Source organism: Hipposideros armiger, unplaced genomic scaffold (genome assembly GCF_001890085.2).
Source record: "Hipposideros armiger isolate ML-2016 unplaced genomic scaffold, ASM189008v1 scaffold_582, whole genome shotgun sequence".
Taxonomy (NCBI): Eukaryota; Metazoa; Chordata; class Mammalia; order Chiroptera; family Hipposideridae; genus Hipposideros; species Hipposideros armiger.
Window position 1 is genome coordinate 1,239,172 of NW_017731932.1, and position 11,995 is coordinate 1,251,166.

An 11,995-nucleotide genomic window follows, 5' to 3' on the forward strand; every position below is an offset into this window, starting at 1 on the left:
TTATTCTAGTGTCTCAGCTGCTGAAAAAAGACAACATAGAGCCAGAAACAAATTATTGGGATGAAGGAATTGTCATTAGGTGCCAACTGTAGTGTGTTTTACCTTCAGAAATTATTGTTCCTTGAAGTAGACTATCAGGACAAACAAATACACCCCATTTAAGATTCATCTCTCTGACTATATCTCATTTTATGAGGCCTAAAATTGAGAGCCACTAAAAAATAAATCAATTGAAGTCTGCATAGTAAAGATAAAAACAAAGAACAAAACTTTATATGTTTATAAATATATTGAATCTTTTAGATTTAAGTCATTTTAAATTTTATTGGATAAGAAAAAGAAAACAATTATAATTTTTTTCCTGCACCCTTATTTTCTACTTGGTGGAGCTTAAGGTACTAAATTTGTTATCTTTTTGAATAGATATTTCTTCTTCTATTTTAACTATTATACATTATGCTGAAGGAAATGTAAGCAGGATTTCAATGACAAGAAAAATAGGGGCCAGTAAATGTTTCTAGTGGTGGATCAGCCAAATTTTGAATATGTATATAACTAATTCATTTTCATATAAAACTTCCTAAAAATTAAAAAAAACCACTTGTGAGTATGGCTAGAATATATGGATTTTAAGAAGTGTAGTCTCTAGGTTAAAATGTTCTATAGAGTTCTATTTTAATTATTTCCAACATTTATAGTCAGAAATGTTTTCTACAAAAGCTGATACATTTTCAGTGAAACATCATGAATTTCTGCTTTTAAATGGTGGTTACCTCTTTGACAAGATAAAGAATAATTTTGGGGAAGTATAATAATACTCTGGTCTTATGATGTTTGGCAAGTTATCATTGTTAAAGAAATGACCTCTGTGTCTGCAATTGTGAAAATTGTGAATATGTGAGTACTGCCTTTTGGCCCATGCTTAGGGGTCCAAGCTGTCAGGCAGTCTGCAACCTGTGCAACTGTAGGAAGAAGCAGCAGGAAATGAGATAGAGCCAATCATGGACAGTTTTTCTCAGGTTGCTAAAAATCACTTGTCTTTATTTTGATTCTATATTCCTAGGAAATACAAAGTCCTGTCTTCCTCCAGTTACCAATGTCTTCATGAAGTCTCCTTAGAGTCTCGGCCTTCAACACCCTCCCACCTCCACCTCCAGAGCAGAATTATCTTATTTCTCTGCAGGTAACTCGCCTGTGGTTATAAGGACCTGAATGGTGTGCTTTTGGGGAATTATAAGCCTCTTTCCACCTCTGAGGCTGAGCAAGCTAACTTTATGTTTCTAATTAATTAATTAATTAAATTGGGAAATTAGGGGAGGGGAACAGCGCTGGGGAATTGGGGGAAGGGGAACAGACAAGTTCCTGTCCTTTTGTTCTTCAGTCTAGTTGTGGAGGCCGTTGCTTCACTGGCCCAAGTTGGCACCATCATTGCGCTCTTCTCGGGTGAGGCAGATCAGTCACCGGCTTCTGGACGGCCGCTCACGCTGGCTGCTGGTTACATACGGTAGCCCATGGCAACCCACTGCCACAGGGGCTACAGCCTATGCCGTCACCGGCGACTCAAGGCAGCCCAGCTCCAGGTTGAGCTGTTGTTCAGCATCTTAGCTGTAGAGGGCAGTGTCACCGGCCCTCATATGTGGGATCCGAACCGGGGTCCTCTGGCGTCCCAAGCCAGCTCTTAACCAATGCGCCACTCGGCCGGCCTGCAAGCTAACTTTAAATTGGGGATGAAGGTAAAGGACAAGAAATTCTCACCATATCAAATTTGAATAAATAAAGTGTATAAAATAGAAGGAATAATCCCTTTCCCTCCCCAAACATATAGCCCAAGGATAAACTTTTTTTTTTTTTTTAACAGTTTGGTGTAAGTGGTCAGGAAATCTGTCCTTATAAGTTTCTCTTTTTCCTCTATTGACTCAGCTTAATATTATAACTTATACCTAACGTGTTTTCCAAAAATAAAACTATACATATGTATACATACATAGATACACATATGCATGTATATATACAAACACACACATACATACGTATACATAGAATCTGACATGTAACCAATTTTCTCTCACTTCCATTTACTTTCTTCTTGGTGTAGCCAAACACCATTTTGTGAGAGGTGTGTTTGGATAAAATTGTTGAACTTACTTGTCTTCCTGAATTGGCATCTTAACACAGCTCTCAGCACTACAGCTCACTATTCTTGGTGTAGAACAGAAGAGGAAATGAGAAAGTGATTACTTGGCCAGCATTTGTCCACATCCAGACATAGGAACATACTGACTCTGGCCCCACTTTCGGTCTTTCATGATAAACCTCACTTTAGATGTTTTATAGATAATTAGTGGACGTTTTAGTATTGAGTTACTTTTCTTTGCCCATAGACTGGAATCAGGCATATTTTCCTTCCTTGTACATCCGTAATAAAAGAAAAAAAATAAAAGCCCACACACCGTCATCAATTTCAAATTTTAAAAAGACCAGCTTCCTTTTTGTGTGTATTATTTTTACCTGTGAATGTCTCTTTGATACACTTGATTTTTAAACCATCGAATTTTTCTCCCCAAAGGCAACTCTCTCTCTCACACACAAATGTTTTTCTTCTACAGAAATTGGCTTCTGAAGTTTTATCAACAGATTAAAAAAAAATCTTTCTTTTTCTAAAGGAAGCTCAAACTCAGGAAGCAATGGAGGGAGATATTATTTGGGGAAAGTTAAGAATGTTATTTCATTCTTGTGTATAGATGTCAGCTTCACCCACTTGGAGTAGAAAAGAATAGGTCATCTCCTTTCTTTTGAATGGGGAAAATTGTGGATGGCTCAGGGGAAAGCAGCTGTGGGAATGACCAACTGTACCTGTTAAGCTACCTGAATGTTTCCGCATGAGTTTCCTTTCCAGTGAGGGTGTGTGACTATGATATGGCCTTTTATATAGTGGAGTCTCTGTTCCTTAGAGACTTAATGCCTAATGTTCCCCAGACATGACTGTTCCAGGGTCACTGACCCTCCAGGGCACAACTGTGATTAGAAAATGTCAATTAGAAAAAGATCAGCCTAAAAAAACAAAGCTAAAGTTGGGTCATATTTGAACTTATCACCATGAAATCACTAGTCCTTGGTGATGTATGTTCCGCCCAATCCAATTTATTGGGTTGTAGGAAAAGTCATGAGGCATTTTTGCAACGAAAAGCATAGAAAAAAATATGTCATGAGTTTTCTGAAAACCCAATGCATAAACAAAGCAAAGAAAAGCAAAAACAAGTGGCATGCAATTTAAATATTACAACCACTTCTTATGTATTGTTATCATTCATTTACATTTGTCCCTTCTTGTCCCTTTAATCTGAATCAGAGGGATTCTGATTTAATTATTCGTTTTACTATTTTCACCTTCCTTTCAAATAGGTTCACTGTTTCCATGGACTACCCCTTACTCAGCCACCCCCCCAACCCCTCTCCCATCTAACTGGGTTATCTCACTCCTTGGTACAGAATCCTGCAAAGTTTGCCATTTCACCCAGAGTAAAACCCAAAAGTCTTACAAGAGCCCACAAGATCCGGAATAATCTGGCCACTGGTTTCTGACTTCAGTAATCTTAATCCCTATCTCCCCTTGCGTCCTTCTATCCACACTGACTTCAAGTATGACAGGCATGCCAGCCTTAGGTATTTGTGTTTGTTCCCTGTACCTGGAATATTTTTTCTTAGACATTTCACACTTTCACCCCTGGACGCTTTCACAGTGGTCGTGTGAGAACACAGGAGCCAGATTGTCTAAGTCAAAATTCTGGCTCTGCCATTCTGTGCCTTTGCAGGACTTGGTCACATAACATCCTGTGTCTTGCTACATCAACTTTAAAACAAAAATAGTGATAGGAAATGTCTGAAGTGCTGCTTTGAGGATTGAATGAGTTAAAGTGTGTAAAGACCTATAATAGAATCATGTCTGGACTATCATAAATGCTATAAATCACTAATTGCTACTACCTCCCTTCCCTGACTTACTTTTCCCCCTCAATATCATTTATCACTACATAATATCTTACTTGCTTAGTTTGTTGTCTGTTTTTTGTTGTGTGGGCAGTGGTTTTAGTCTCTTTTTAGCAGCTTTATCTGTAGTTCTTGAAACAAACTGGGGACCTAATAAATCATTGTTGAACAAAACAAATGAATCTGTCAAAAAGCTTTGGCAATTAAATTCCCCCAAAATGTCCACTTGTCTTCACTAACATCAATAATTATACATATTTCACTTTGCCAAGCTCATTCTTTAAAAGTGGTGTTTTCTCTTTTATGCATATTTATTTAATCATTAGTAAAATGTATATTAATCATTAGTAAAATCTAATGGTTAAATATATACATAAATGTATATATGTATATATAATATGTAGCATATGTATAATGTATATGTAATTTATATACATAAATATATGTATATATACACATAACTTACATACATAAAATAAAATCTGTGTTCTATTTTACCAATGATTAAGAAATATACATAAAAGAGGAAATGCCATTTTTAAATAATGAACTTTGCACTGTTGGGAGTCAAATTGCCAAAAACTTTCTGAGATTTTTTTATTCTTCAACAATGATTTCTTGAGTCCCTAGTTTGTATCAGGAACCACAGATAAAGCAGCTAAAAAGAGACTTCTATTTAGTTATTTTTGCTTTTATTTTTAATTCCTAATTCAATTTGCCTAGGGTTTTTTTCTTCTTTACTCAATTTTTGGTTCTTAATTCCTATGGCTATGCATGAATAATCCTCTGCATAGACCTTCATTTGTATTCCTTTCATTTTTATTTAAACACAAACACACACATGCAATTATTTTCTTGATACTTTTAAATTTCATTTATTCCTTCAGGCAAGTTTATTTTATTTATTTTTCCTGGAGTGACTTAATTTGATGCCTTTTAATATAATGTTTGTATTATGATTGATTTTTGTGTCCTGTCTTATTTCTAGAAATGATCAAACACTAGTCATAAACATATTATCATTGTTCAGTTCATAATCCATATTCTAGAAATATGCAGAAACCAATGCTTTGCAACTCGCAGACCATCACCTCCAGCTAAACTGTGCATACATGGCATATGCTATCTTATATTGTGAGGATGTACACTTTACATTTGATATTTTTATCCTATTTCTATTTGAGCAGGACTTTACCTAGCTGACTTTTTTGGATTTCTTTATTCAGGGAAGAATTAAACACCTGTTAATATCCTTAGATATCCTAGAATGCATTCGCATCTTAGCAGGGCCTTCAGGTTATAGCATATGTCAAAAACTTTAATTGTGAAAAAAATAGCAGTTCCAAACTGAATTTGAAAAAGAAATTAATCAGTGACCACATTCCCAAATTATTTGGCACTGGTTTATATGCATTGTTTTGCCAGAGAACTTAGAAGTTCCCAAGTGCCTACTGCCTGCCTGGACTACATAAAATGAAAGCAATTAGGTTAGTATTTCTCTTTGTAATCAGGCTGCAAAAGTTCAGAATACCTAGGAAAATTAAGCCAAGTGTCATTTTCTGTAGCTACCAATCTTCGTCTGTTAATTTTAACTAATAATTACTGATCATCAAGTAAAGAGAAGCTGAAGTTAGAGTTTGCCTAAGTTTGGATGATGAAAGTGTCTCTGTGGGTCTTATTACAAAACTCTTCCTTGCAAACGAAATTCCCTACTGGAATTGCTGGAGTGGATTTGCTTGCTAATCAGTTTCAAGGGGCCTTGTTAAAATGACATTTCTCAGTTTTTTTGTGGGGACATATTAACTGAAACCCATCTCAACAAACATAGAGTTTAATTTAAGATTAATTAATATGCAGTTTAGTTTGAGTAGATAGAGATAATTATCTGATTCCTCAGGGATGACTATTTCCTCCATCTGGACGCATCTTCCTTTGGGAGACAAGATAGTTTAGTGGGAAGAGAAGAGGGTTTGAAGCCAGATCTAGGTTTGTGGTCAGGCTCTTCTACTATATACCCAGGTACTCTTGGGAAAGTCACAATCTCTGAGCCTCAACTAAGAAATGAAAATACTACTTACAGCACAGAGCAATTTTGAGCAGTAAATTTGTAACGGATATTAAGTTACTTTGTAAATTGATGATGCTGTTATGATGAGTAGAATGATAATTAAAAACAATGATAACGACAGTGACTAAAATGTATTGGGTGTTGCTATGTGCCAGGCAAGGTAATATAAAGGTATACATATATTATGTCATTATTTTTTACAAAACACTATGGTGTAGGAAAAAATGTACTCATACTTTATGTAAGAGAGGCTCAGAGGATTTAAACAATTTGCCTCAAGTCACACCTGATAAATACGTTAGCTAGAATAGAAATTGAAGGTATATATATATATATATATATATATATATATATATATATATATATATATATATATATATATATATACACATTCAAAACAAGAAATGATGAATGGTGTTGGGATTGGAGGGTAGCAGTAGCGATAGAAAGAAAAGCAAGGAAAAAGGCAATATCTAAAAGGCAAAGTCGATTTAAAATTTGAAAAGTAAGGAATTAAAAAAGTTCAAGGACAAATATTATTATTTAACCTGCATAGTAGAATGGATAGTAATACAATCCATTAAGATAAAGCCCACAGGATGACAATCAGATCTGCAGGCAAGATATTGAGAATTTGGTCTTTGGCATGTAGAACTTGAGATGCTGTAAGACATCGTATTTAAACTCAATACTTGACAGTTAGGGACAAAACTGTAAAGGTGAAAGACAAATAAATTTGAGATTGATTGATGACTGAAGTTATGGACATTAAAAAAAGTGTCTAGAAGAGGGGTTGAAGTAGAAGAAATCATGGCAGAAAAGTAAAAGCTAAAGGTGAAATCATTGAGGTAGGAGAAAAACAAAGAAAATGTGATCCCTACCAAAATCCAGTGGCATTTTTTACAATCCTAAAATTCATATAGAACCACAAAAGACCCCAAATGGTCAAAGAAATCTTTAGAAGAAAGAACAAAGCTGGAAGCATCACACCCCTTGATTTCAAAATATATTACAAAACTTCAGTAATTAAAAAAGTATGGTATTGGCATAAAACAGACATATAGACCAATAGAACTGAATAAAGCACTCAGAAATAAACCCAAACATATATAGTCAACTGATTTTTGACAAAAGCGCCTAGATAAAGAATGGGGAAAGGATAGTCTCTTCAACAAATGGTGTTGGGAAAACTGGATCTCTACAATCAAAGGAAGAAAACTGGACCCTTATCTTACACCATCCACAGAAATCAATTCCAAATGAATTTAAGACTTAAACGCAAGATTTGGAACTCTAAAACTCTTAGAAAAAAATACAGTGGAAAATCATGGCATTGGGCTTGGCAATGATTCCTTGGATATGACACTGAAAGCACAAACTACAAAAGCAGGATTAGACACCTAGGACTACATAAAACTAAAAAGCTCCTTCACACCAAAGAAGCAATCAACAAAGTAAAAAGTAACTTGCAGAATGGGAGAAAATATTTAAAAACCATGCATCTGATAAGTGGCTATTGTCCAAAATATATGAGACTCCTGTAACTCATCAACAAAATAACCCAAGTAATCCAATTATAAATTAGGCTAAGGACTTGAATTGATATTTTTTCAGAGAAGACTACAAATGCCCAATATGGAAATATGGTTGACATCACTAATCATGGGGGAAATGCAAATCAAAACCACAATGAGATATCACCTCACACCAGTTTGGATGGATATTATAATATATATATCCATCACCAACATATATATATATATATGTATTGATGAGGATGTGGAGAAATTAGAGTCCTTGTACATGATTGGTGGGAATATAAAATGATATAGCTATTATGAAAAAGAGTATGAAGGTTCCTCTAACAATTAAAAATAGAACTATTATATCACTCATCTATCCACTTCTGGATAAGTGTCCAAAAAGAATTGAAATCAGGATCTAGAAGAGATATCTGCAGCCTCATGTTCATTGCATCATTATTCATAACAGCTACTATATGGAAACAACTTAAATGTCTACTGATGAATGATGGATAAAAAAATGCAATATATATCTGCAATGGAATATCATTGAGCTTTAAAAAAAAAGATAGAAATTATGTCATATGTGACAACATGGATGAATCTGGAGGACTTATGTTAAGTGAGATAAGCCAGTCACAGAAGGATAAATACTGCACTATTCCACTTAGATGAAGTATATACAATAGTCAAACTCATAGAAACGAAGTAGAAAGGTGTTTGCCAGGGGCTGGGAGAGGTGGAAGTGAGAGTTGTTCAATGAATAGAAAAGGTCATTTATACAAGATGAATAAGTTCTGGAGGTCTGCTGTACATCGTAGTGCTTACAGTCAATAATACTATATTGTACACTTAAAAATTTGTTAGGAGGGCAGATCTCATGTGAGTGTTCTTACCACCATTAAAAACAAAAACAAAAACAGAGTATGGTAATCACAAGTGACAAGAAATGAGACTTGTGTAAAACTTTCTCAAATTTCAGAGGGACTCCAACTAAAAATTTTAAATGTTCATTGTATTTATCAATGGCATGCTAGTCAGACCAGCTATAAAGAACCGGCTTCAGTAATGGAGGGAAAAGCCAGATTAAAAATGGCAAAAGATTGTGAAAAACTGAAAGCGGTAGATAACTTCTGCAGGAATTTTGGCTACTGCTATTAGTTTTGTTTTACACATATATCTAATATATATGATATATATTAGACTTGAGAATTGTTTTCTAGTTTGAAATTTTGATGAGAAACTGGATTTTATCATAAATAAAAACACATTTCTCCTCTTGTATAGATTCACCAAGATAGAGTCTGAAACTGTGGTAGAAGCAGCTCTGTTTTTCAGGTAGGTTTTTGGAGTATCTTGGCTCTATTTATGATTCTTATTTATCTTACTTTTTAAAGCAAGTATCTTTTGAACACTTACTACTACTACTTACCATAAAGTTTCCTGAGTCCTTCCTACACATGAATTCATTCAATACTGACAAACACATAAAAAAGGTCCCATTTGACTTGATTTTACTATTGAGGAAATTCAGGCTTAAAAAGTACATGGATATTGCCCAAGGTCTCATAAGTAAATTACTCAGGATTTAAGTGATGGTCCTACCCTTTCACAAAACCTGAGTTCTTATTCAAATGAACCAAGGTTTATCATCTTTTTATGTTGTTCCCAGTAGTATAACCCACCTTTGCCTTCATGGAAATTGCTTGATTGGTATACTTGAAGTATGGTTGCTTCAGAAATACAAATGAAAGTTTTTTTTTGTTTTTTAATCCCCAGTATAATTTGTCCAGCTCATCATACTTGGGGAAAAACAAGGAAGAAAATATTACACCTTTAAAATACCTCTAGAGGCTCAAGTTTAGACCCAAAGGAGGCTAGGAACTAATAAATTACCCAAACACCTATAGCGTGAGCTCCCTGGGAGCCAGGACCACGGCTAAGCAGGTGAGTCATGAGGAGCCTGTGTATGGAGCGGCTCTCCAGCCCTCCACCCTGGCCCAGCTTCCCATTAGAAACCTCTCTTCTGGTGAGCTGTGGTATTAAATCAAAATCAGCCTGCTTTTAGAGATAATAACTCTAACATCTTAACTGCATTTCTTATTTTCATACTCTGCTTTTTAGTACTTTCTAAAAGATATCTACTTGTACTTAAAATACTGCTTCATCGATCTCCAATTCTGTCTCTCTAAATGACCTCATATTGAGTTAATCACGTAATCTCCTAAAATTACCCTCCCTCCTGCAGTGGTACCCACTGAAGATTGAGTTGTTACTATATGGCCGTGAAGGAGAAATATGAGGACAGATGAGATTCCCTTTCTAAAGTTCTCTTATGAGGGTAGGTCACCCACTGAGAATGGCTCTACACTTAAGTGTCAAAAACCATTTTTTAAAGTCCATCCTTGGCCTTTAGAAACACCAAACATCGGGTAAAAAAATTCTCTTACATAAAGAATGGATACTCCCTGTAACATTTGAATCCTGAAATAAAATATAAACCTATTGATATTTTATTTCTATAATGTTTTCAGAAAAGGTGGTTGGCTTCAAACAAGGCTCTGAGGCTATCAGACTCAAACCTTTTGTTTCAACCCTTTATTCATATCATGCCATGCCGTTTGTATTTGTTCTGGGATACACAGAGAGGGCATCTGATGGCTGAAGAAGTCGCCCTGTCTGCTCACCTGTAGTGCACAGATGTATGTATACAGTATCTTTGCAGGCTGATTGGTAAGCTCTGGTGAATAAACCAAGCTTTGTGCAGCCCTGGAATGAAGGATGCTTGGCTTAGAAAAGCCATGTAGACCCTGAAAAAGCAGAGCGCAGGTCATGGATAACACTAGACAGTGAGCAAATTTGGAAATATCTTAATTAATAGAAAAGAGGCTAGAAGAGGAGGAGGATCCCCAGTGACCATTTTCTTTTTCCTTTTGATCGAACACCTTTTGTTTGCAAAGCATTTCTGTGCAAAAGTAATATACTTTTATCACTGAAACTACTTTTTTGGTTATTTTACCTTACTTCTTACTTTAGCTCACATCTCTAAAACTCAAATGCATATGAACACACACACACACACACAGATTAGAATTTTATTCTTATAACCACATGGTTCAATATGTTTTATATGCTGTAATAGTAAAATGTTTCTGTTTGAGTTATAATTACAATTATTCTTAGTAAAATAACCTATATATTTCCAATTTTGGTGAATCAATAAGCATAAACCTAACTTTCATTTGAAATTTGTCTTCTTAATGCAATGAAAGTGTCTTGATTAAAAGAATTATCTAAATGTCCAAATTACTTAGAATCCTGAATAATTTTACACCTTGGAGCAAGAAATCATATAAGATTCTAGATAAGTGAGAAATATTTTCATTTGTAAAGTGGGAGAAGGGTGGATTTTGAAAAGGAAAGAAAAAAAATATATATCCAGAAGCACAAGTGCCTCCTTAGGCAAATCATTTTTAGAAAAAAAACATATGAAAATTAATTTTCTTAAACTGTTCTTATTCTCATAGCCTTTGGGAAGTCCTTTTACGTGAACAAAAATAGGCACACTTCAGTTTGAATTCCACTGGCATGGTGAAGTCATGTACTCAAATTAATCCAGTCATAGGTTAGGCAAATCAAACCAAAAGAGAGGTAAATGATTTTGAAAGTGTGGTTGAGATCTAACCACTGAATTTGTTCTTTAAACTACTGATTCTCAAACATGACTGTCCATTGAAACCACCAGGGGACTTTTTAGAATACTGAAGCCTGGGTGCTACCCAGACATTCTGATTAAATTGGTAAGGGGGTTCCTGCACATTGAGATGTTAAAAGTCCCTGAGGTGATTCCAGTGTGCAGTAAAATTTGAGGCAAAATGTGTTTCAGGAAAGATGAAACGAGGCAAGAAACAATGGTGTTCATTAAAGCAATCTTCGGGTAAAAATTGTCAATGATTTTAAAGATTTCCTCTCAAAATTGAACAGAGGTGTGGAAATGGCTGAATAAATGCTGAGCCTTTGGGATGGTGATAGCTTCAGAAGAACCAACAGAAAGTAACTGAAGGCTATCAAGAAAATTACTTTAAAAAAATTAGAGGATCCACTCTTGGGTATCTATCTAGTGAAACCCAAGATGCTAATTCAAAAAAATATATGCACCCCTATGTTTATTGCAGCAATATTCACAATAACCAAGACTTGGAAACAGTCGAAATGCCCATTGTAGATGACTGGATTAAGAAACTGTGGTACATTTATACAATGGAATATTACTCTGCTATAAAGAAGAATGAAATCGTACTATTTGGGACGATATGGATGGACTTAGAGACTATTATGTTAAGTGAAATAAGTCAGTCGGAGAAAAACAAATACCATATGATTTCACTTATATGTGGAATCTAAAAAACTGAATGAA